The sequence below is a fragment of the Hyla sarda genome, chromosome 5 (genome assembly GCF_029499605.1).
Source record: "Hyla sarda isolate aHylSar1 chromosome 5, aHylSar1.hap1, whole genome shotgun sequence".
Classification (NCBI taxonomy): Eukaryota; Metazoa; Chordata; class Amphibia; order Anura; family Hylidae; genus Hyla; species Hyla sarda.
The window spans coordinates 223,078,782-223,104,300 of NC_079193.1; the positions used below are offsets into that span (position 1 = coordinate 223,078,782).

At 44.1% G+C, this 25,519-nt stretch overlaps 1 long non-coding RNA gene across 1 annotated transcript in view; it reads right to left on the minus strand.

The window, feature by feature from the left end:
* Window positions 1-23,946: 23,946 nt before the first annotated feature.
* LOC130272651 (uncharacterized) overlaps window positions 23,947-25,519 on the minus strand; it is a 36,231-nt gene continuing 34,658 nt past the window's right edge. The window contains exon 4 of the long non-coding RNA XR_008843660.1: window positions 23,947-24,523. This is a non-coding gene — a long non-coding RNA (uncharacterized LOC130272651). The remainder of the gene's footprint in view (window positions 24,524-25,519) is intronic.

Here is a 25,519-nt window from a genome sequence, read left to right on the forward strand (position 1 = left end):
AAAGCCAAAAATGGGCACATTTCTGTGCCCCTGTGTCAGCCAGAAGTTTTGGACCATCTGCAGGTCATATTACCCAAACTAATAGCATCATAAATTTCTATACCTAGAAATTGGCCTTAAGTGGTCTCGAGACTCTTAACAAATACTGCTACACCTGGGCTGTGTAAACACCATGCATTTGAGCAGCAGGTACCTCTAATTCTTATGTTTTGGCTTATGTTTTTAGGCCCTGAGACCTTAACCATCTAAGGGCAAGGCCTAACTTGTCCCTTAAAGATGCAGATTTTTTCTATATTTCTCAAAACTATATTTTTGGGGTTTTGTTTCTATGACATTTATTACACTGTATAATTAACATGATAACTTTGTCCTATAATTTCTGCTGTTTCAGCTAGGGAGGGTGATCCCTGTTTTCTGGGGGCTGGGTGTTAGGGTAACTTCTTTTAGCACCTGAAAGCCTCTCACTAAGGATTAAACAACCCTGTTCACTTTCTTTTTCTTGGTATGTTACCCTCTGTTTTAAGCAGAATGACATGCCCTACTGTAGAATTATAGGTGGAATCTTACCCTCTCTTTTCCTCATTCCATCTTGTTGAGGTCTCCATTGTTCTGACTGTTTGTTGTTGCTAACCTGGGTTTTAATCGTGAAGAGGTTTTGTGCTTATGCAACAAACCTGCATGTTCTTGCTGTGGAGCATCTGTACTGCTGTTGTATATCATGGAACCCTATTAAGACAGAGTATAAGAAGCCTCTTAGGCCGCTACCCTTAGCGTAGTCACCATTGGCAGCTGCTAACAGAATCAGAAGCATTGTCGTTCAGACAGTAGGTCAGGGAGCCAGGAGTCAGCCAATCTAATATCAAAAGCCTATCCGGAGAATGGGCCAAGTTTTACAGGCTGGATAACCCCTTTATGGCATTAAACTCATATGATGTAGGCTCCATCTAGCTAAGGCACTGTGGGGTTAGTCCACCCCTTCCAAGACTAATGTAAATAGCCTACAGGTATCTTGCAGCATGCCTTTCTGGTTTTTTGCTGCACAACCTTTGCTCATCATTTATACAATACATAAGGTGTTTTGCTAATATGATTGAATGTCTACCTAACAGTTACATGCATGGAATGACTAACAATACTATAGGCCTCTAAAAAAGACAATGGTACAGATTTATCAAACTGTGTGAGAGAAAAAGTGGAGGAATTTTTTCCCACAGCAGCCAATCACAGCTCAGCTAATGATTTCTGGTAAAGTGAGACCTGAGCTGTGATTGGTTGCTATGGGAAAATCTCTCCACGTTTTCTCTCACACAGTCTGATAAATCTGGGCCATTATTTTCCATACCACTGTAGAACTCAGTGTTAGAGTGCTTACATACTGCAGAGCTTTGATCTGTGGTCTTTAATTAATCACAAAACGTCCTGACCTTTTTTTATTTACTGTGCCATACTAAAGCTTATCTGAAAAGAAGAAATAAAGAAAAAAGTACCACTGTTATCCCTAGAAGAACACTTCTTGCACTTATGACCTCTTCTACTGAAGAAGTTAAAGTAGCCTTTCTAGTTGTGATCAGGGTGAAAGGTTGCCACCTGGCTCCAGATTATATGATCAGCCTTAGACTATGCTTTTGTTTAGAATGGATCAATGGCCTCAAACTTTGACCTGGCTCAATCTGGCTTGGAACAACTCCAGTCATTCCGGGACTACTGTCTGTACTGAGAAATTGGCACAGTAACATAAACAGACACAGGGAAAACTGAAACAAAAGCAATAGAAAAATTCACCACTAAAATGACACATATATTTCAATGAAACATTGAAAAGAAATAAAGAGAGGAACTAGAAGGAAACTACTCCACCCCTATCCTATGTGACCTACAAAAGGAACTCCCATGTTCTCTGTGAGTATGACGAAGTTATCATACTAGTACGGCATGTGATCTTTTCCTGCTATTGTGGAAGAAACTGAAATAGCCAATTCACAGAAAGAGTTGTTAAGTGGGTATATCTCTGTAAAAATAATGAATGTGTTTGCTATATTATTTATACCAATTACTGTATTGATAATTTTATTTAATACTTAATGATATTAACATGTAACAAAATACAATTTATACACTGCTCAAAAAAAATTAAGAGAACACTAAGATAACACATCCTAAATGTGAATGAACTAATCATATGAAATACTTTCGTCTTTACATTGTTGAATGTGATGACAACAAAATCACACAAAAATTATCAATGGAAATCAAATTTATTAACCCATGGCGGTCTGGGTATGAAGTCACACTCAAAGTCAAAGTGGAAAACCACACTACAGGCTGATCCAACTTTGAATTAATGTCCTTAAAACAAGTTAACATGAGGCTCAGAAGTGTGTGGGGCCTCCTCGTGCCCGTATGACCTCCCTACAATGCCTGGGCATGCTCCTGATGAGGTGGCCGATGGTCTCCTGAGGGATGTCCTCCCAAACCTGGACTAATGCATCCGCCAACTCCTGGACAGTCTGTGGTGCAACGTGGCATTGGTGGATGGAGCAAGACATGATGTCCCAGATGTGCTCAATTGGATTCAGGTCTGGGGAACGGGAGTGCCAGTCCATAGCATCAATGCTTTCCTCTTGCAGGAACTGCTGACACACTCCAGCCCCATGAGGTCTAGCATTGTCTTGCATTAGGAGGAACCCAGGGCCAACCGCACCAGCATATGATCTCACAAGGGGTCTGAGGATCTCATCTCGGTACCTAATGGCAGTCAGGCTACCGCTGACAAGAACATGGAGGGCTGTGCGGCACCCCAAAGAAAAGCCACCCCACACCATTACTGATCCACTGCCAAACCGGTCATGCTGGAGGATGTTGCATGCAGCAGATCGTTCTCCACGGCATCTCCAGACTCTGTCACATCTGTCACATGTGCTTAGTGTGAACCTGCTTTCATCTGTGAAGAACACAGGGCGCCAGTGGCAAATTTGCCAATCTTGGTGTTCTCTGGCAAATGCCAAACGTCCTGCATGGTGTTGGGCTGTAACGTCCTGCATGGTGTTGGACACATGCACATTTGTGGCCTGCTGGAGATCATTTTACAGGGCTCTGGCAGTGCTCCTCCTGCTCCTCCTTACACAAAGCGGTCCTGCTGCTGGGTTGTTGCCCTCCTACGGCCTCCTCCATGTCTCCTGATGTACTGGCCTGTCTCCTGGTAGTGTCTACATTCCATGGACACTATGCTGACAGACACAGCAAACTTTCTTAACACGGCTCGCATTGATGTTCCATCCTGGATGAGCTGCACTACCTGAGCCACTTGTGTGGGTTGTAGACGCCGTCTCATGCTACCATATAGGTTAAGCGGGGATTTGCCTGTTCTTCTATGGAATAATATGTCACCCTCCAAAAATCCTCTTTTAAATTTTGTCTCAATTTCCACTGCTCTTGCTCTAAATAAAAACTACAGGCAAGAACTAATTGCAGTGGCAGTTTTCCAAAAATATTGCCAAGAGGAAACCCAGCCCTAAAGGAGTTGTTGGGTAAAATGTCCCCTGGCTGCCTGATAAAATAACAAACATTTTAACTCACCTTGCACCATTCCCTCATAGCTCCAGTATCAGGGTGCTCTGTTTGCGGCTAGTGACTCTGCTTTCCTCCAAGCTACAGAGCGTGGCGACTACAGCCGTGGGAATTGACAGTGCTGCTCGCCAATCACTGGCTGAGGCAGAACACCGATGTAGACAGTAATTGGTTAAACTGAGTTGTGATGTCATGTCTACAGCTCTTGCTGGCTCTTGGAAGAAGACTGTTTCAGAGATTAGCGGGAGACCTGATAACAAAGCTACGGGAGCAAAGGAAGGGGAGTTAAAGTCTTTGTTATTTTATCAGGCAGCCTGGGGGCAATAGAAAATTAAAGGGGTTATCCAGGAAAAAACTTTTTTTTATATATCAACTGGCTCCAGAAAGTTAAACAGATTTGTAAATTACTTATATTAAAACAATCTTAATCCTTTAAGTACTTATGAGCTTCTGAAGTTAAGGTTGTTCTTTTCTGTCTAAGTGCTCTCTGATGACACGTGTCTCGGGAACCGCACAGTTCAGAAGCAAATCCCCATAGCAAACCTCTTCTAAACTGGGCGGTTCCCGAGACACGTGTCATCAGAGAGCACTTAGAAAAGAACAACCTCAACTTCAGAAGCTCATAAGTACTGAAAGGATTAAGATTTTTTAAAAGAAGTCATTTACAAATCTGTTTAACTTTCTGGAGCCAGTTGATATATAAAAAAAAGTATTTTCCTGGATAACCCGTTTAATAAATTTCCCCCCAAAAAAAACCTTTAATGTGTCCTGTGTCTGGTACGAGTGCTCAGCAATGTTCGGGAGCCCCACAGAGAGGAAATAGAGCATTTGTGATCCTTGGTTTTGCGCTTCTTTCATTGAAGGAGACAGTTTTCTTCCGTTTATGTGATTGGTGAAGGTCCGACTGCTGGGACATCTATCGATCATGAGAACAGAGAAAATAGCTTTTTATCCCCTATCCTGTGGTAAAGAAAAAGCAGCTCTAGTAGTTTTATGGTCGAATGTTAGAATTATCAATCAAAGCTTAGGGGATGGGCTGGGAAAGCTCCTAATACTGTAAGCTCTGTGCATACAAAATAAGAAAACCACACCTCCTGTTCACTTCCTGGCATTAAACAGCGGTTTTATCCCAAATGCAAGCCTCATGACGTAGACTTCAGGTATGCTTTCAATGCCTGCCCCAAAACTGATGTCAGATTCACTTTCAATAGTTTTTTATCTCTTTTATTTTTGTTCGTCTCTCGCAGCCAGGAAAGTTAGGACCAATATGACAGAAAATGCATACTTAACCATATTGTTTATTGTGAATGATAATTTGTTTGCAGTTGTTAAATATGCAAACTCTTTTTCTTTAGGCTAAGTTTCCACTTGGTTTTTTTCTGGCAGTTTTGTGAAAACTGGCACTGCAGCTTTTGAGCCAAAGCCAGAAGTGGATCCATAAGGGAGGGGAAGGGTAAGTCTTTCCTTTATATGTCCTATTCCTTTTTAATACATTTCTGGCTTTGGCTCAAAAACTACAGTGGCAGTATTCCAAAAACTGCCAGAAAAAAAAACAAGTGGAAATGAAAAAAGCGAAGGGTTCAATTTACAAATGCTTTCCAGTGTGTTTTTCAGTACACTGTATCCATTTGGCCTACATTAAACAAAAATATGTGGAGGGTCTACAGGTTTGCATAGTTACAGCATGGAAAACTTGAGTTTTGATGTTTGACCCAGGATCTCATTGTTTGGATGCCATTTGTATTACTCATTCAATGAAGCTGCAATCACTTTTAATAAAGAAATATTCTGCATTCTATAAAAAAATTGTGCTTACTATATATAATGTTTCAGCAGTAATATGGATTTAAAATGCTTCTCTGACTGCTCTTTCAGTGTCTCATTTTCTGGCTCTATTTCTCGTCTTGCTCTTGGGGTTTTTCATGGATCAGGTGTAACACTCACGTTTCAGTAGACTGGAACACTGATGATAGTGGATCCGCTGGACCTGTGTGGTAGATGACTGTACTGTACCAGGGAGCGGAGTCTAAGGTGCCGCTGTTTTTTTAATAGAGCCCGCCACAAACCAGGATGGACTTGCTGTGGCAGGCGGCACCCAGGTCGCTACCCCTGGCACGGCTTGATCACACAGGCGGCTGAGGAGATTCGAGGCACATGAGGGATAAGGCAGCTCGTAGTCAGGAGTTCAGGGCAGGCGACCCAGTAGTGTAGTCAGGAACGTAACAAATAGTCAGTAGGCAGGCGACAAAGGAGCAAGGTCAGGTCACGGAGAAAGGGTATGATATACGGCAAGGCAAATACACAGAAATGTTTTCTCTAAGGCTCTAGGGCAACAAAGATCCGGCAGGGAAGTGTGGGAGGTGGAGGAATTTATCAATGAGCCACAAGTGCTACTTGATTAATGGGCGCACTGGTCCTTTAAATCTTAAAGCTCCGGTGCAGAGAGGCAGAGGCAGGGGCAGGAGAAGCACCAGGTGAATGACGGGCTGGGATTCGCATGCAGGCGCGTCCCGCAATGCGAATCCCAGCCCCGCCAGCAGCAGGTAATGGGACCATGCGCTCACAGCCAGCATGTGCGGCCAGAGCGCATAACGTAACATCAGTCTTGTATCCTTTTCTCTTTTCTCTCTACACTGCCCCCATTCGACAAACTATCACTAGATTTGGTTTCAGTACATTTCTACACTGCTGACATTCAGCTCTATACCTCTTCCTATGATATCACCCCTGCACCCCTAATATATATAATCAGTGACTGTCTCTGCTGCCTCTAACATCTAAAAAGCAGGCTTGTACTTTATTGCAGATCCATATGTAATGGACGGCAAGCAGACTTTGGCTAGTTAGGCAGCAGGGAAGATGGTGAAGGTGCACAAGCATGAATAGGGCAATGGTCCTGTTTCAAGTCAGAACGACAAGGCTGGAAGAAACATCCCTCGTCTCGTTCATGCCCCTTCACCTTCACCATTTTCGTCCTGGCTAACTAGCCAAAGTCTGCTTGCCATCCGTTGCACATGGTTCTGCAATCCTGCTTCACACTTGGATCGGTGAGTGTGATGTCATTCCTGTCTATATGGTTCTTACTGAATACTGAATTATTTTCTTTTATATTAGACATTAACCACCCCTTAGCTTGGCTTCGGCCAGTGACTGTTCCTCCTATTTTTGCTTAGTTGGTATAATTACCTGATGTGCCGGTATGTACTTTCTTTGGATCCTTTCTTAAACTGAACTTATTGTATTTTCTTCATTGACTAATTTACCTAAACCGGACATTTCCATCTCGGTGTGTGGTACTAACATAACTTCTGGGCAGCAAGCTCGCTGTCTTGGAATTATACTAGACAACCTATTTAACTTTATTCTGAAGCTTGGTACAATTGCATTGATATCATATTGATATATTATTTTTGTTTTACCACCTTGCATGTGTTTTTAATTATACTGATAATATTTAATATTTTTTTTTTCCCTCACGTGAGTTGTTTTATGCAGAATGAGTTGATGTTTTCATTGGTACCATTTTGGGGTAGGTACAACTTTTTGATCACTTCTTATTTCATTTTTTAAAAGGTCAGGGTAAAAGAGAGAAAACAGGGAACAAAAGGTAGCTATGTGCCGTGAAATATGAGAACTTCAGAAATAAGGATGTGCTCACCTTATAGTGTTGAACTGCGAGCGCAACACCGTATGATGCCTTCTGTCACTAGTAGGGACCAGCATATGAGGAGTCAAGCAGTCAGCCGTAGTGCTCGTAATCAGGTACTGTGAAGCCAGATGTATAAGATATCCCTCTAGTCGTGATCTGGATGCCGGCGTGAGCTGTGGTGTGCGCTGAGAGCTCCCGCTGACCCCGCTGTTTTACCCTGCATTAACTTACCCTGAGCAGCCGGTCTTCTTTCTGCGGGTCCCTCCGGTGCTGCAGAACATCTGGTGCAGCTGTTGGTCCAGTCCCAGTGGCTGTCGTGGTGTGGGCAGCTCCTTTCTCCTGTGGCCTGGAGCTCCGGTCAACTTGCGCTGCGTAGATCCTGTGCGGTCTCCGGTCGGGTGGTGAGGTCCCTCCTGGTCCTAGACAGTCTGCGGCTGTGGACTGTGAGGTCTCCACTGTATCTCCTGGGCTTCTGTATCTTCGAATCTTCCTTTGTCTGGGCTCCTTTGGCATTCATGGGTGGGGCCTCCATCTCCGAGCCTGGTTGCTGTGGTGACTCCCGCCGTGGAGTGCGGCCTCAGCTGTAATACCTGGCTGCAGCACGGATCCAGTGGGGACTTGTGTGACTGCTGGTCTCTTCTCTGCTCTTCCCTGGGGAACTGCAAGTTACTGCCCTATAGCACCATGTGGTGCCCTATTGGAATTCTGGCCTCACTCTTCTGGGACTTTTGCTGCACTGCCTGCTGAACCTCCAATCCTGTCTGTGAGTACCCTGGTGGGAGAGATCTGTACTTGCTGGGACTTGTGGTGTATTGCAAGCTCACTAAAGCTATCTGCCCTGCTGGGGTGCTGGGGAGCTTACTGGACTGTGTGGCTAGTGACTTTCTACCTGCTCTCTGTGTGGCCCTGAAAGCCATGGATGGCCCCTGTGGTTGTAATAGGAATAAGAAATCCAAGTTGAATGCTGAGGGCTCCCCGCCAACCTCTGATGAGGATGCCTCCTCTGATGATGGGTCCTCTAGCTCCTATGGTCCTTCTCAACAGGATCCTGGTGCTCAGACCCTGCTTGCTACTAGAGTCTCTGTGCAGGCAGCAAAAGCGCTGAGCCAGTTCTCCAGGGCTCCGGACCGTCATAGGGGTGATTCTCCTAATCCTACGCTGTCGTTATTTGAGGGATCTCTGACTCCGCTGCAGCAACAGTCCCCTTAAAGACCTGTCTATGATGCTGCTACTATGGACCAGCACGTCTCTGAACTTTTGGCTGCCTTTACCTCCTGTCAGTCAATTATGGTGACCAAAGTGAATGAACTGCGGCAGGAGTTTGTTATCTTACGACATGAGACCCAAAGATCCGTGAGCGCACTGAAGTGGAGCATAGGATCTCTACGCTGGAGGACACTTTACACCCACTGCCGGAGCGGGTTGACTCACTACAGCGTCAGTTTACGGGGGTTCTGAGTCTCATAGATGACATGGAGAACCGCTTGAGGCGCAATAACATCCGCCTCATGGTCCTCCATGAGAAGGTGGAAGGGAATGATCCTGTACTGTTCCTGGAAACTTGGCTGAAGGAGATTCTTCCTGTGGACATGTTTTTTCCTTATTTCTCCGTTGAGCGGGCCCACCGAGTTCCAGCTTGGCCTCCTCCTCCTGGTGGCCCTCCATGTCCCTTCCTGGCCAAACTTCTACACTTCAAGGACAGAAATGCTATTCTCCAGGCTGTGCATATCAAGGGCATGGTCATTTGTGATGGAAGCAAAGTGTCCTTTTATCCTGATTTTTCTGTGGAGCTTCGCAAGCAGCTCACAGAGGTCTGGGCTAAACTGCGTGCCAAGAGCTACCGCTACTTGATGCTGTATCCCGCTTGCCTGAGAGTGTTGGATGGGGCCTCTACTAAGTTCTTTACATCTCCGACTGACGCTCTTCACTGGGTGGATGCAGCCCCTCCTGTCAGACCGCCGGATAGAACAGTACTGGACTACCTTGCTAGAGACTGTTCTCTATGATTGTCTTTAGATAGTAGTTAGGTAGCTAGATCTTGCTTAGGGTTCCCTAGGTTCCAGTCTCCCTAAGGTTCTCTGGGTAGTTTTTAGTTACCAGCCGCTACATTTTATGGTGGGGTGGCGGGAGGCGGGTTTTTGCACTAGTAGCTTTTTAGTTTCATTTGGCGTTCTTTTGATGCCTTGTAGCAGTTGTATTTAGGGTCTAGGTCTGCAATGTGTTAGGGAATATATGTTTACTATGTCCCGTTTAGTGTTAGACAGGGTTTTGCTTATGCTTTGTTGCCTTTTGTATAGATGTTTTGTGTCTGTGCCCTGTATGTCGCTCTGTTGATTGTGTGTGGTGTGTGTGGTCCCGGTGCTCTGCCCTTGTCCTGGTCCTCTTTTTGGTCTCTCCTGTTTCTATATAGTATTATTTTTCATGATTGGGACCCTAAAGGTGGTTAGTTGGAGTGTTCAGGGGTTTAATTCTAAGTTCAAAAGGGCCTTATGTCTCGACTTTGTGAAATGTCAGTCTCCTCCCATTATTTGTCTACAGGAGACCCATGTTACGGGTCAGAAAGTTCTTGCCATAAAAAAAGGCTTGGATAGCGCGGGGTTACCATGCCTCATACTGTAATTATGTTAGGGGTGTCTCTGTGTTAATCACCAAGTCCCTGCCATTAGCGGTTTCTCAGGCGGCCTGTGAGCACTTTAGGGGATTTGTAATATTACATTGTTCTCTGGGTTCTTTCTCTTTTGTTCTTGTCTCTGTGTATGTGCACCCTCCTTTTTAGGTCTCCGTGCTGGAGCTAATTACTAACAAACTGTTGTCTTTTCCCTCTGATTCTATTCTTTTCATAGGTGATTTCAATGTGGTTCCTTATCCAATGCTCGACCGCACCACTGCTGCTGACCCTGGCTCCTCCTCATTTAACACCTGGCGCTTGGCGATGGGTCTGACCGACCTCTGGAGGTGGAAGTACCCAACTGCATCCTCATTTTCCTTTTAGTCTGCGGCTCAAAGGTTATTCTCTCAAATTGACCTTGCTCTGGCGTCTGATGATCTCCTTCAGAAGGTAAGAGATGTTTCCTACACCTCTAGGGGGATCTCAGACCATTCTGCTGTACTGGTAGTTCTCCACCTAGGCCCTAGTCCCCCTTCTCATATCTGGCACATGCGCCCTGGCCTGCTGCAAGCTGAGGTAGTAGTGGAGGCTCTGGGGGTTGCCCATGCTGAGTATCGGGAGAACAATGCTTCTTATCCTGATTCCTTGGTTCAATGGGATGCATACAAAGACACGGTTAGAGGGTTTTTTATCGCAGGTGTTGTGGGTCAGAGGAAAATTAGGTTGGCTATAGAGGGCCGGCTGTTACGGGTGGTGAGTGTCTTGGAGGCAGAATTTGTTAGGAATCAATCTCCTGAGAATGAGAGGGCGTGGGCCAAGGCTTAGAGGTCTTTGTTGATTATTCAGAAAGATAGGGTCCAGTTGCGGTTGGCAGATAGGGAGGCTGCCCTGTTTGAATTCGGAGACAAGAATGGTAAACTGTTGGCCTATTTAGGGAGGGCTAGTCGCTCTGCTGCATGTATCCCTGGTATTAGGGGCCAAGATGGTGTTGTGGTGGCAGACCCCCAGTTGATCAATTCTGTTTTCAGGGACTTTTACTCGTCTTTGTATGTGGCCCCCTCTTAGGCCTGCCAAGGGGAAATTCGGTTTTTCTTACATGATTTATCCCTTCTCATGCTTAGTCGCGCTCAGGCGGAGGCGCTAGATGCCCTCTTTACAGTTGAGGAGGTGGAACAGGTTATACGTGCTCTTCCTCATGGGAAGACACCGGGTTTAGATGGGATGATAAGCGATTGGTATAGGATGAATGAGGAGAGACTGGCCCCTATACTACTTAAATAGTTTCACTCAATAGATGTTGCTGATGCCCTTCCAGACTCTATGAGGGGGGCGTTGATAGTAGTACTTCCTAAGCCTGGAAAGGACCCATTGCTCGCCTTATTCTTATAGACCTTCTGAATGTTGATATTAAGATCTTGGCTAGAGTTCTGGCTACTCGCCTATATAAGGTTATTGGAGCTATCATTCATCCTGACCAAACTGGGTTTATGCTGGGTAGGGCTACTGATGTGAATGTGAAGCGTCTGCAACTCAACATTGCAGCAGTGGGGGAGGGCTTTCCTACTGGTGTGGTGGTTAGTCTGGATGTTTATAAAGCCTTTGATTCGGTGCTGTGGCCCTATCTCTGGGAGGTACTGGGTGCATTTGGATTTGGTCCCCGATTCTGTGCTTGAGTTCGCTTGCTATGTGATGGTCCCAGGGCCCGTATTCGCACTTACTTGGATGTTTCAGCTCCCTTTCTCCTGGGTCATGGGACGAGGCAGGGATGCCCACTATCTCCCTTCCTTTTTGCGCTGGTGATGGAGCCCCTGGCGGCAGCCATTGGTAGAGACCCTGCTATCTGTGGCATTCCCAGGGGGTCTATTGTAGAGAAGGTCTCCCTTTATCCAGATGACACACTGGTGTACTTGGCAGACACTGGGGGCTCTCTCCTGTCTCGTATTGATCTACTTAACTGGTTTATTTCGATTTTGAAGTGACCAACCAATAGCAGATCAGGGGCGGAGGGGGGTAAAAGTTCGGTTCCCCCGTTCTGCCCATGCACAGTAGTCCAGGAAGAATGGGGGAACCGACGGTGACCGGCGCCGGAGGTCCACTTACCATCAGCGATCAGCGGCAGGCGGCAGAAGACAGCGATGCGGCTCCCTGGTGCAGCGATCCTACGGAAGCCGGTGAGTAGTTGCCTAGCAACATCTGGAGGGCTACAGTTTTGAGACCACTACACAGTGGTCTCTAAACTGTGGCCCTCTAGATCTTGCAAAACTACAACTCCCAGCATGCCCACACAACAGTTTGCTGTCTGGGCATGCTGGGATTTGTAGTTTTGCAACATCTGGAGGGCCACAGTTTGGAGATCACTGTGCAGTGGTCTCTAAACTGTGGCCCTTCAGATCTTGCAAAACTACAACTCCCAGCATGCCCAAACTGCAAACAGCTGTCTCGGCATGCAGGGAGTTGTAGTTGCATACCTCCAGCTCTAGCATAACTACATCTCCTGGTTGGAAAATACTGAGTTAGGTAACAGAACCTAACAGAAGGTTTTCCAACCAGTGTGCCTCCAGCTGTCGCAAAAGTACAACTCCCAGCATGCATGGGAGTTTTGCAACAGCTGGAGGTTTGCCCCCACCCCCATGTGAATGTACAGGGTACATTCACACGGGCGGGTTTACAGTGAGTTTCCTGCTTCAAGTTTGAGCTGCGGTAAATTTTCCGCCGCAGCGCAAACTCCTAGCGGGAAACTCACCATAAACTCCCGCCAGTGCGAATGTACCCTAAAAACAGTACACTACACTAACACAAATTAAAGATTAAAACACTTTAACAAAATAAAACACAATAAAATGAAAGCATATCGTACGGCAGTGTTTCCAAAACAGAGCCTCCAGCTGTTGCAAAACAACAACTCTCAGCATTTCCACACAGCCACTGACTGTCCAGGCATGCTGGGAGTTTAGCAACAGCTGGAGGCACCCTGTTTGGGAATCACTGGCGTAGAATACCCCTATGTCCACCCCTATGCAATCCCTAACTTAGTCCTCAAATGCGCATGGCACCCTCTCACTTCGGAGCCCTGACGTATTTCAAGGAAACAGTTTAGGGCCACATATGGGATATTTTCGTACTCGGGAGCAATTGCAATTTTTGGTAGGCTTTTTCTCCTTTTACTCCTTATGAAAAGGAAAAGTTGGGGTCTAGACTAGCCTGTTAGTGTAAAAAAATGTTTTGCCCCATGCTTTTTATTTTCACAAGAGGTAAAAGGAAAAAAAGACCCCCAAAATTTGTATCACAATATCTCCAGAAGTACAGAAATACCCCATATGTGGGCGTAAAATGCTCTGGAGTGAGAGCGCACTATGTACATTTGAGGCCTAAATTGGTGATTTGCACAGGGGTGGCTGATTTTACAGCGGTTCTGACATAAACACAAAAAAATAAATACCCACATGTAAAGTGCTCTGCGGGTGCACTAGAATGCTAAGCAGAGAAGGAGCGCCATTGGGCTTTTGGAGAAAAAATGTGCTCGGAATTGAAGGCCACGTGTGTTTACAAAGCCCCCATAGTGCCAGAACAATGGACCCCCCCCCCATATGTGACCCCATTTTGGAAACTACACCCCTCATGTAATGTAAGAAGGGGTATAGTGAGCATTTACACCGTACAGGTGTCTGACAGATTTTTGGAACAGTGGTCTGTGAAAATGAAAAAATTAATTTTTCATTTGCACAGCCCACTGTTCCAAAGATCTGTCAAATGCCAGTGGGGTGTAAATGTTCACTGCATCCCTTATTAAATTCTGTGGGGGGTGTAGTTTCCAAAATGGGGTCACATGTGGGGGGGGGTCCATTGTTCTGGCACTATGGGGGCTTTGTAAACACACATGTCCCCTGACTTCCATTCCAAACAAATTCTTTCTCTAAAAGCTCAATGGCGCTCCTTCTCTTCTGAGCTTGTAGTTCGCCAGCAGAGCACTTGACGTCCACACATGGGGTATTTCCATGCTCAGAAGAAATGGGGTTAAAAATTTTGGGGGTCATTTTTTACCCCTTGTAAAAATGTAAAATTTGGGGAAAAACCAGCATTTTAGTGAAAACATTTTTTTTTTCATTTATACACCCGACTTTAACAAAAAGTCGTCAAACACCTGTGGGGTGTTAAGGCTCACTGTACCCCTTGTTACATTCCTTTACGGGTGTAGTTTCCAAAATAATATGCCATGTGTTTTTTTTTATTTCTTTGCTTTTCAGGGACCATAGGGGCTTCCTAAATGTGACATGCCCCGCCAAAAAACATTTCAGCAAAATTTGCTTTCCAAAAGCCAAATGTGACTCCTTCTCTTCTGAGCATTATAGTTCGCCCGCAGAGCATTTTACTTCCTAATATGGGGTCTTTCCATACTCAGAGGAGATGGGGTTACAAATTTTGGGGGGCATTTTCTCCCATTACCCTTTGTAAAAATTGTAAATTTGGAAAAAATACTGCACTTTAGTGGAAACATTTTTAGTTTCATTTACACGAAAAGTTGTCAAACAGCTGTGGGGTGTTAAGACTCACTGGACCCCTTATTACGTGCCTTGAGGGGTGTAGTTTCCAAAATAGTATGCCATGTGTTTTTTTTTCTTCTTCTGCTGTTCTGGCACAATAGGGGCTTCCTAAATGCAACATGCTCCCCAAAAACCATTTCAGCAAAATTCACTCTCCAAAATCCCATTGTCGTTCCATCCCTTCTGAGCCCTCTAGTGCACCCACAGAACACTTCACAAACACATATGATGTATTTCCTTGCTCGAGAGAAATTGGGTTAATTTTGGGAGGCTTTTTCTCCTCTTACCCCTTGTAAAAATTCAAAAATTGGTTCTACAAGAACATGCGGGTGTATAAAATGAAGATTTTGAATTTTCTCCTTCACTTTGCTGCTATTCCTGTGAAACACCTAAAGGGTTAACAAACTTTCTGAATGTCATTTTGAATACTTTGAGATGTGCAGTTTCTATAATGGGGTAATTTATGGGGTATTTCTAATATGAAGGCCCTTCAAATCCACTTCAAACTGAACTGGTCCCTGAAAAATTAAGATTTTGAAAATTTTGTGAAAAATTTGAAAATTGCTGCTGAACTTTGAAGCCCTCTGATGTCTTCCAAAAGTAAAAACATGTCAACTTTATAATGCAAACATAAAGTAGACATATTGTATATGTGAATCAATATATCATTTATTTGGAATGCCTATATTCCTTATAAACAGAGAGCTTCAAAGTTAGAAAAAATGCAAAATTTTCAATTTTTTCATCAAATTTTGGAATTTTCACCAATAAATGATGCAAGTATCGCCAAAATTTACCACTAACATAAAGTAAAATATGTCACAAAAAAACTATCTCGGAATCAGAATTAAAACGTAAAAGCATCTCAGAGTTATTAATGCTTAAAGTGACAGTGGTGAGATGTGCAAAAAATGCTTTGGTCCTTAAGGTGAAAATGGGCTTTAACCAATTGGGGACGGAGGGTTTTCCAGTTTTTGCACTTTCGTTTTTTCCTCCTTACCTTTTAAAAATCATAACCCTTTAAATTTTGCAGCTAAAAATCCATGTGATTGCTTATTTTTTGCGCCACCAATTCTACTTTGTAATGACATCAGTCATTTTACCCAAAAATCTATGGTGAAACAGAAAAAAAATCATTGTGCAACAAAATTGAAGAAAAAATACGCCATTTTGTAACTTTTGGGGGCTTCCGTTTCTACGCAGTAAATTTTTTGGTAAAAAAATGACACCTTATCTATATTCTGTCAGTCCATATGGTTAAAATGATACCCTACTTATATAGGTTTGATTTTGTCCTACTTCTGGAAAAAATGATAACTATATGCAGGAAAATTTATACGTTTAAAATTGTCATCTTCTGACCCCTATAACTTTTTTATTTATCTTATTAGGGAAGGGGTTAAATGATCTTTATTCACTTTTTTTTGCAATGTTATAGCTCCCATAGGGGGCTATAACACTGCACACAATGATCTTTTACATTGATCAGTGGTTTCTCATAGAAAACCACTGATCGTTGATTCTGCCGCTTGACTGCTCATGCCTGGATCTCAGACACTGAGCAGTCATTCGGCGATCAGACAGCGAGGAGGCAGGTAGGGACCCTCCAGCTGTCCTGTAAGCTGTTCGGGATGCCGCGATTTCACCGCGGCGATCCCGAACAGCTCCTTGAGCTAACCTGCATTGTTTTACTTTCACTTTCGACGTGGCGTTCAACTTTGAACGCCGCGTCTAAAGGGTTAATAGCGCACGGCACCGCGATCAATGCCGTGTGCTATTAGCTACGTGTCCCAGCCGTTGTTAGATGCCGGACCCGACCCGCTATGTGGCCCCGCGTTATAGACAGGAAGCGGGCTGAGGGCGTATAGGTGCGCCCTCTGTCCCCAAGGAGTTAGCCTCTTAAGGACCAAGGACGTACCGGTACTTCCTGAGTCCTTTTCCTTTGTATAATGCGGGGCCACGGCGTGGCCCCGCGTCATAGCGGGTCGGGCCCAGCCTCTAACAATGGCCGGGACCCGTGGCTAAATGCGCGCAGCACTGATCGCATTGCCGTGCACTATTAACCCTTTAGACGCGGCGTTCAAAGCTGAACGCAGCATCTAAAGTGAAAGTAAAACAATGTCGGTTAGCTCAGGGAGCTGTTCGGGATCACCGCGGTGAAATCGCAGTATCCCGAACAGCTTACAAGACAGCCGGAGGATCCCTACCTGCCTCCATGCTGCCCGATCGCCGAATGACTGCTCAGTGCCTGAGATCCAGGCATGAGCAATTAAGCGGCAGAATCATTGATCACTGGTTTCCTATGAGAAACCAGTGATCAATGTAAAAGATCAGTGTGTGCAGTGTTATAACCCCCTATAGGAACTATAACATTGCAAAAAAAAGTGATTAAAAAAAGTGAATAAAGATCATTTAACCCCTTGGGGACGGAGCCCATTATGACCCTAAGGACGGAAGCATTTTTTGCAAATCTGACCACTGTCATTTTAAATATTAACAACTCTGGGATGCTTTTACTTATAAATTTGATTCCGAGATAATTTTTTCGTGACATATTCTACTTTATGGTAGTGGTAAATTTTCGTCGATACTTGCATCATTTCATGGTGAAAAATTCAAAAATTTTATGAAAAATTTAGCATTTTTCTAACTTTGAAGCTCTCTGCTTGTACGGAAAATAGACATTCCAAATAAATGATATATTGATTCGCATATACAATATGTCTACTTTATATTTGCATCATAAAGTTGACATGTTTTTACTTTTGGAAGACATCAGAGGGCTTCAAAGTTCAGCAGTAATTTTCCAATTTTTCACAAAATTTTCTAAATCAGAATTTTTCAGGGACCAGTTCACTTTTGAAGTTGATTTGAAAGGCCTTCATATAAGAAATACCCCACAAATGACCCCATTATAAAAACTGAACCCCTCAAAGTATCCGAAATGACATTAAGTAAGTGTGTTAACCCTTTAGGTGTTTCACAGGAATAGCAGCAAATTGAATGAGAAAATACAAGTGGTAATTGGAGAAAAAGCCCACCAAAATTTGTAACCCAATTTCTCTCGAGTAAGGAAATACCTCATATGTGTATGTCAAGTGTTCGGCGGGCGCAGTAGAGGGCTCAGAAGGGAAGGAGCAACAGTGGGATTTTGGAGAGTGAATTTTGCTGAAATGGTTTTTGGGGGGCATGTCACATTTAGAAAGCCCCTGTGGTGCCAGAACAGCAGAAAACCCCACATGGCATAACATTTTGGAAACTACACCCCTCAAGGCACGTAACAAGGGGTCCAGTTAGCCTTAACACCCCACTTTTCATTAAAACCGGATGTGTAAATGGAAAAAAAAAATGTTTTCACTAAAGTGCAGTTTTTCCCCCAAATTTACCATTTTTACAAAGGGTAATGGGAGAAAATGTCCCCCCAAAATTTGTAACCCCATCTCTTCTGAGTATGGAAATACCCCATTTTAGGACGTAAAATGCTCTGCGGGCGAACTACAATGCTCAGAAGAGAAGGAGCGCCATTGAGCTTTTTAAAACAGAATTCATTTGGAATGGTAGTCAGGGGCCATCTGCGTTTACAAAGCCCCCCGTGGTGCCAGAACAGTGGACCCCACCACATGTGACCCCATTTTGGAAACTACACCCCTCACAGTATTTACACCCCACGGGCGTTTGACAGATCTTTGGAACAGTGGGCTGTGCAAATGAAAAATAAAATTTTTCATTTTCACGGACCACTGTTCCAAAAATCTGTCAGGCACCTGTGGGGTGTAAATGCTCACTGCACCCCTTAATACATTACGTGAGGGGTGTAGTTTCCAAAATGGGGTCACATGTGGCGAGGTCCATTGTTCTGGCACTATGGGGGCTTTGTAAACACGTGGCCTTCAATTCCGGACTAATTTTTTCTTCTGAGCATTGTAGTTTGCCCGCAGAGCACTTTACATCCACATATGGGGTATATTCTTACTCAGAAGAAATGGGGTTACAAATTTTTTTTTTTCTTCCTATTTTCCCTTGTGAACATGAAAAATTTAGGGTAACACCAGCATTTTAGTGAAAAAATATATTTTTCATTTTCCCATCCAATTTTAATGAAAATTCGTCAAACACCTGTGGAGTGTTAAGGCTCATTATACCCCTTATCACGTTCCGTGAGGGGTGTCGTTTCCAAAATTGGGGTCACATGTGGGTATTTATTTTTTTGCGTTTATGTTAGAACCGCTGTAAAATCAGCCACCCCTGTGCAAATCACCAATTTAGGCCTCAAATGTACATAGTGCGCTCTCACACCTGAGCCTTGTCATGCGCCCGCAGAGCATTTTACGCCCATATATGGAGTATTTCCGTACTCAGGAGAAATTGCGTTACAAATTTTGGGGGTCTTTTTTTTCCTTTTACTGCTTGTGAAAATAAAAAGTATGGGGCAACACCAGCATGTTAGTGTAAAATTATTTTTTTTTTTTTTACACTAACAGGCTGGTGTAAGCCCTAACTTTTCCTTTTCATACGGGGTAAAGGAGAAAAAGCCCCCCAAAATTTGTAGTGCAGGGGTATTCTACGCCAGTGATTCCCAAACGGGGTGCCTCCAGCTGTTGCTAAACTCCCAGCATGCCTGGACAGTCAGTGGCTGTCCAGAAATGCTGGGAGTTGTTGTTTTGCAACAGCTGGAGTGTTACGGTGAGTTTCCCGCTAGGAGTTTGAGCTGCGGCGAAAAATTTGCCTTAGCCCGACCTTGAAGCAGGAAACTTACTGTAAACCTGCCCGTGTGAATTTTCCCTGTACCCTGGGGGGGGGGGGGGGGGGGGGGTTGGGGGGGGGGGCAAACCTCCAGCTGTTTCAAAACTACAACTCCCAGCATGTACTGACAGACCGTGCATGCTGGGAGTTGTACTTTTGCAACAGCTGGAGGCACACTGGTTGGAAAACCTTCAGTTGGGTTCTGTTACCTAACTCAGTATTTTCCAACCAGCTGTTGCAAAACTACAACTCCCAGCATGTACTGATCGACGAAGGGCATGCTGGGAGATGTAGTTATGCAACAGCTGGAGGTACTTAACTACAACTCCCAGCATGCTGAGACAGCTGTTTGGGCATGCTGGGATTTGCAGTAGACATGTGCAATTCGTTTTCCCGTTTTCGGATGTTCGTTACGAAAAGAATGCACAAAAAAAAATACAAAATCCCGAAAAAGCATACGAATACGAATATACAGTTAACGAATGCATTCCTTAACTAACGCATAACGAATATGCATGTTAACGAACAACGAATGCATTCGTTATCAGTATACCGAATGTCGGGCCATGCATCAACTGCTATAGCAGTTGAAGCAGCCCGGGCAGGTTCACTCACCTTTCCGCGCTGCTCCGGGCCTTCCTCCGGTGGGTCCTGGGCTGGTCCGGGGCATTCATACGGGTCTCCCTCTGATGTCGTCATGACGCCGTCGCGCATGCCGTCCCGTCATCTAATAGGAACGTCACTACGGAGGCCCAGTAAGGCCTTGCGTCAGACAAAGGAGGACCGGAGAAGACCAGAAGAGCCCAGCAGAGCCCAGCGGAGTATCGAAGAGGACTAAGAGAGCCCAGCGAAGGCCCGGGGACACCATCGGGAGCAGCGGGGACAGGTGAGTAGGACTTTACTTTTTTACATTGCACGAATCCCTCAACATACGAATTACCATTGTATGTTGAGGGATCACTAGACATGTGCAGAGCCAAAAATCTGAATTAATGAATGCATTCGTTGTTTTTAACGAATGCATCCGTTTTTTAATGAATGCATCCGAAAACGAAAAAATTTTCGCGGATGCATCTGAAAACCGAATATGACGAATGCACAGCATTCCGAATATTCACAGAACCGAAAATTGTTTAAAAACGATAACGAACAAAACGAAAAAAAACTACATTTTTGGTTCTGCACATGTCTAATTTGCAGTTTTGCAACATCTGGAGAGTGACAGTTTATAGACCACTGCACAGTGATCTCCAAACTGTGACCCTCCAGATGTTGCAAAACTACAAATCCCAGCATGCCCAGACAGCAAACAGCTGTTTGGGCATGCTAGGAGTTGTAGTTTTGCAAGATCTTGAGGGATACAGTTTAGAGACCACTTTATAATGGTCTCAGACTGTAGCCCCACAGATGTTACTAGGCAACTTACCGGCTTCCGTAGGATCCAGGGAGCCGTCCTCTTCTGCCGCACATCATCGCCGCCCGCCAATCTCTGTCGCCCGCTGCCTCCGGATCGGTAAGTGGATCTTCGGCGGCCGGTCCCCGCCGGTTTCCCCGTCCTGCCCCGCCTATTGTGTGTGGGCAGGACGGGGAAAACGAACGTTAACCCCTCCGCCCCCAATCTGCTATTGGTGGTCGCGTCTAGACCACCAATAGCGGGGATAGGAGGGGTGGCACCCCTGCCACCTCATCCCTATCCCTTCAGGGGGACCGTGGGTGTCTTAGACAACCGCGATCCCCCTTATATTCTGGGTCACCATAGACCCGTATGACCCGGAATCGGCGCAAATCCCAAGTGTGAATTAACTTGCGATTTGCGCCGATCGCCGACATGGGGGGAGTCTAATGACCCCCCTGGGCATTTGTACGGGGTGCCTGCTGATTGATATCAGCAGTCACCCTGGTCCGGTCCCCGCCCGGCGCGCGGCGGGGACCGAAATTCCCATGGGCGTATGGATATGCCATTCGTCCCCAACAGGTTAACCCCTCCCCTAATGAAAGTTTGAATCACTCCCCTTTTCCCATTTAAAAAAAAACTGTGTAAATAAAAATAAACATATGTGGTATCGCCGCGTGCGGAAATTTCCGAATTATAAAAATATATCATTAATTAAACCGCACATCAATGGCGTACCCGCAAAGAAATTCCAAAGCCCAAAATAGTGTATTTTTGGTCACTTTTGATATCATGAAAAAATGAATAAAAAACGATCAATAAGTCCGATCAATACAAAAATGGTACCGCTAAAAACTTCAGATCACGGCGCAAAAAATTAGTTCTCATATCGCCCCATACGCGGAAAAATAAAAAAGTTATAGGGGTCAGAAGATGACAATTTTAAACATATAAATGTTCCTGCATGTAGTTATGATTTTTTTCAGAAGTACGACAAAATCCAACCTATATAAGTAGGGTATCATTTTAATCGTATGGACCTACAGAATAAAGAGAATGTGTCATTTTTACCAAAAAATTTACGGCGTAGAAACAGAAGCCCCCAAAAGTTACAAAATGGCTTTTTTATTTTCAATTTTGTCTCACAATTATTATTTTTTCCGTTTCGCCGTAGATTTTTAGGTAAAATGACTGATGTCATGTGATAAGCCATCATTTGGATTTTTAGGTGCAAAATTGAAAAAGTTATGATTTTTTAAAAGGTAAGGAGGAAAAAATGAAAGTGCAAAAACGGAAACCCCCCCCCCTTTTTAATGGACTGATGCCAGAAAGTTAAACAGATTTGTAAATTACTTCTATTAAAAAATATTTACCCATCCAGTACTTTTTATCAGCTGTATGCTACAGAGGAAATTCTTTTCTATTTGAATTTCTTTTTTGTCTTGTCCACAGTGCTCTCTGCTGATGCCTCTCTCCGTGTCAGGAACTGTCAAAAGCAGCGTAGGTTTGCTATGGGGATTTTCTCCTGCTCTGGACAGTTCCTGATATGGGCATCGGGTGTCAACAGAAAGCACTGTGGACAAGACAAAAGGGTAAAGATTTTATAATAGAAGTAATTTACAAATCTGTTTAACTTTCTGGCACCAGTTGATTTAAAATAAATTTTTTCCACCGGAGTACCCCCCCTTTAAACAAACTTACTCACTAAATGACCTTAGAAACCCCCTTTTCTTCAGTAGAACAGCAGTATCCATTTATTTTCTGCAGTGGGGACGTCTGATTTCCAATAACACTATAGGAACCTGCCATTTGCTCATCATTTCCTACCCACCTTTGACTGCTTTAAAATTAGTCAGTGATGTCTTGGAATGTCACCAAACCAAAATTAATTCTGAAACTAGTCAGATTAAGAACATTTTAATAGTATATTTCTTGTCCTTCCTGGTCAGCTGACCTTTGGCACTCTAAAGTGAAGTGACACAGGTGGTGATAAAGGGACACTGTTTGAGCAGGGGTAAGGACAACTGCTGAAGATCTGGGAACAAGACATTGACATCTCACATGCTCTATGTGCATTAACTGTCCCTGCACCTGTGCTTACACTGTTGTTGTACCTTGCCTGAATACAAATAAATTCTGTTGTATAGATCAAACACAACACATCCATCAATCACAAAAAAGAGGAAAAGGGAAAGTTAGGACAAACATGGATTGGTACTCACTCTTGATACTCACTTTTTTTCCAGTCAGCCCAGTACGGCAGGTCAGGTCCGATCTCCCTCCTCTCTTTGTTCCATGTACATTGCAAGACAGAGAGGAGGGGATTCTAAAACAGACTGCCGTATTGGCTCCCTGATCTATGCGCCCTACTGGGTCCCCAATATTCTCCTTCAAGGGAAAATATGCAGTTTACAAAGCAGGAAACCTTTTTACAAATATTATTTTGTGGGAAAGATCTACTTGCATTAAGCTGTAGTACAGCCTGTAGAATGCAGCCTAATGCCAGTACAGTGACCTCCAACCTACGATGGCCCCGAAATACGATCATTTCAACATACGATGGCTACTCAGAGGCCATCACATGTTGAAGGCAGCATCAACATACGATGCTTTTGTATGTCGGGGCCTTCAGCTGCCACCAGATAGTCGTTTACGGTGCCCCGTGTGGTCCGCTGAAGATCACTTACCTGTCCTCGGGGCTTCTTCAGGATCCCCTGCATCGTCGGCGCTCTCCATCGTCATCATCACGTCGCTGTGCACGCCGTCCCGTCATCCAATGGGAGCTGCGTGCGTAACGACGTGATGGCGGCGACAGAGTAAGAGGATGCCGGGGAAGCAGAGGCCTTGCCGGAGCGTCGGGGACACGGTGACAGCAATGGAGGGCGACATCCAGGGCAGCGGTGATGAGCGGTGACGGTCCGGAGTGGCTGGGACACGTGAATATAACCTCCAATACCAGTGGTTTTGAACCTGCGGACCTCCAGATGTTGCAAAACTACAACTCCCAGCATGCCCGGACAGCCGTTGGCTGTCCGGGCATGCTAGGTGTTGTAGTTTTGCAACATCTGGAGGTCCGAAGGTTGTAGACCACTGTCCTATACTTTAGATTGCACGGATCCCTCAACATACGATGGTTTCAACAAACGATGGTCCATTTGGAACGGATTACCATCGTATGTTGAGGGACCACTGTATTTTGCATCAAATTTGCAGGCCAAATCTAGTGATAGAATACACTTAGAAAAATCTAGTGACAGTACACACAGTCTAACAGTAAAAAGATGCACCAATAGATACAAATGTGATTGGGTCTTAGGGGCTCATGCGCACAGTAATATTACAGATCAGTTATGTGCAGATCTGTAATATCGTGATCATAGTCAGGAGAAAAAACTTGTAGCATACCAAACTGCATTGTTGAAGGCATGACACCATATGGGGCACAGAGAGCGTATACTTGTCTGTAATTGTTACAAATAGTAGGAAGTTTCCTCCTGTTTCCTCTTATCCTGTTTCCTTTTGCCTAAAGCAGTTGCTAAGTAACTGTCTCGTAGTCTGATTACAAAGTAATGGATTGAGGAATCCTTGCTCAGGCCTGGATTGTTTGGATAAAGTGCCATTAGTTAGCATATAATAGCTCCAAGGACTTGAGTGATCACAGTAAGCCTACCCAAGTGTTGGTTCTGTTCTCTCCCAAGTTCATGCCTTGTTTAGTTTCTTTCTCCTGCGATATTCAGAGTTGACTTGGTTATGTTTTTCTGGGTCTTAGTGGCTTCTGCTTGTTTCTTTGGCATAGGCAATGACTATTGTTGAGATTTTATTAGGGCAGTGAGGTAAGGGTCTGTGTCAGTTTAGTTTAGAAGATCCAGGGAACGTTTATGGAGAGTTAGTTAAGACCTTGCCCTTTATTTCTCTATGTTTTGTCATCTTCTGTTTCATTGTCGCCTGCCATCTTTCTCATACATTTTTATCATAATCCAAACCATCATCTGCAGTTCCGGTATGAAATGGTTAGAAATTATCTAAAAAAAAAGGCAAAAGGTAAAGCCTGATTCTGCTGCCTAGTGACTGGCCAATGTCATTACAAATACGGAAACGTAGAGACTCCATGCATCATTCTACACATAGAACTCACTCACAGCTAATGAAAAAAATGAAATTGAACATATTATTATTCTCATAAATACGTTGGATAATAATGCATATATATTTGCACACATATTATTTTGACACATGTATCTAACCTAATCATTTATTGCAGTGACTAGGTTTCAAATGCAGTTTATTTTTATTTATTTTTAAACTGCCACTGGTGTTTTTGACCCAAAGTCAAAAGTGGATCTATAAGGAAAGAGAAGTATAAGTCCTTTCTTTATATTTCCCATTACTTTTGAATACACTTCTGGCTTTGCCTCAAAAGCTGCAGAAATAAACCTGTGTGGAAAAGCCATAATTCCTTATAACATAGCCCTAAAACTCAAAACACACTGTGTCTGATGAAATCCATTACAATATACATTATAAAGTGCCCCCATATACATACATTTTGTCTATGTAATTGCCCCCTTAGTATTACTGCCACCCCTATTGTGCCCTCTATGTAATAATGCCCCCTTAATATTACTGTCCACCCATATTGTCCATAGTAGTAATGCCCCCTTAGTATTACTGTCCCCCATAATGTCCACTGTAATAATGTCCCCTTAGTATCAATGTACCCCATATTACTCTCCATGTAATAATTCTCCCATAAGTATTCCTGTCCCCCATATTGTCCACTGTAATAATCCCCCCCTCGTATTAATGTCCTCTATATTGTCCTCTGTAATGCCCCCATAGTATTTCAGGCCCACCAATATTGTCCTCTGTAATAATGCCCCCTATTAGTATTAATGCCTCCCATAACATCCACTGTAATAATGCCCCCTTATTATTAATGTCCCCAATATTGTCCTCTGCAATAATGCTCCCACATTTAGTATTACTGTTTCCCATATTGCCCTGTATTTATTATTTAT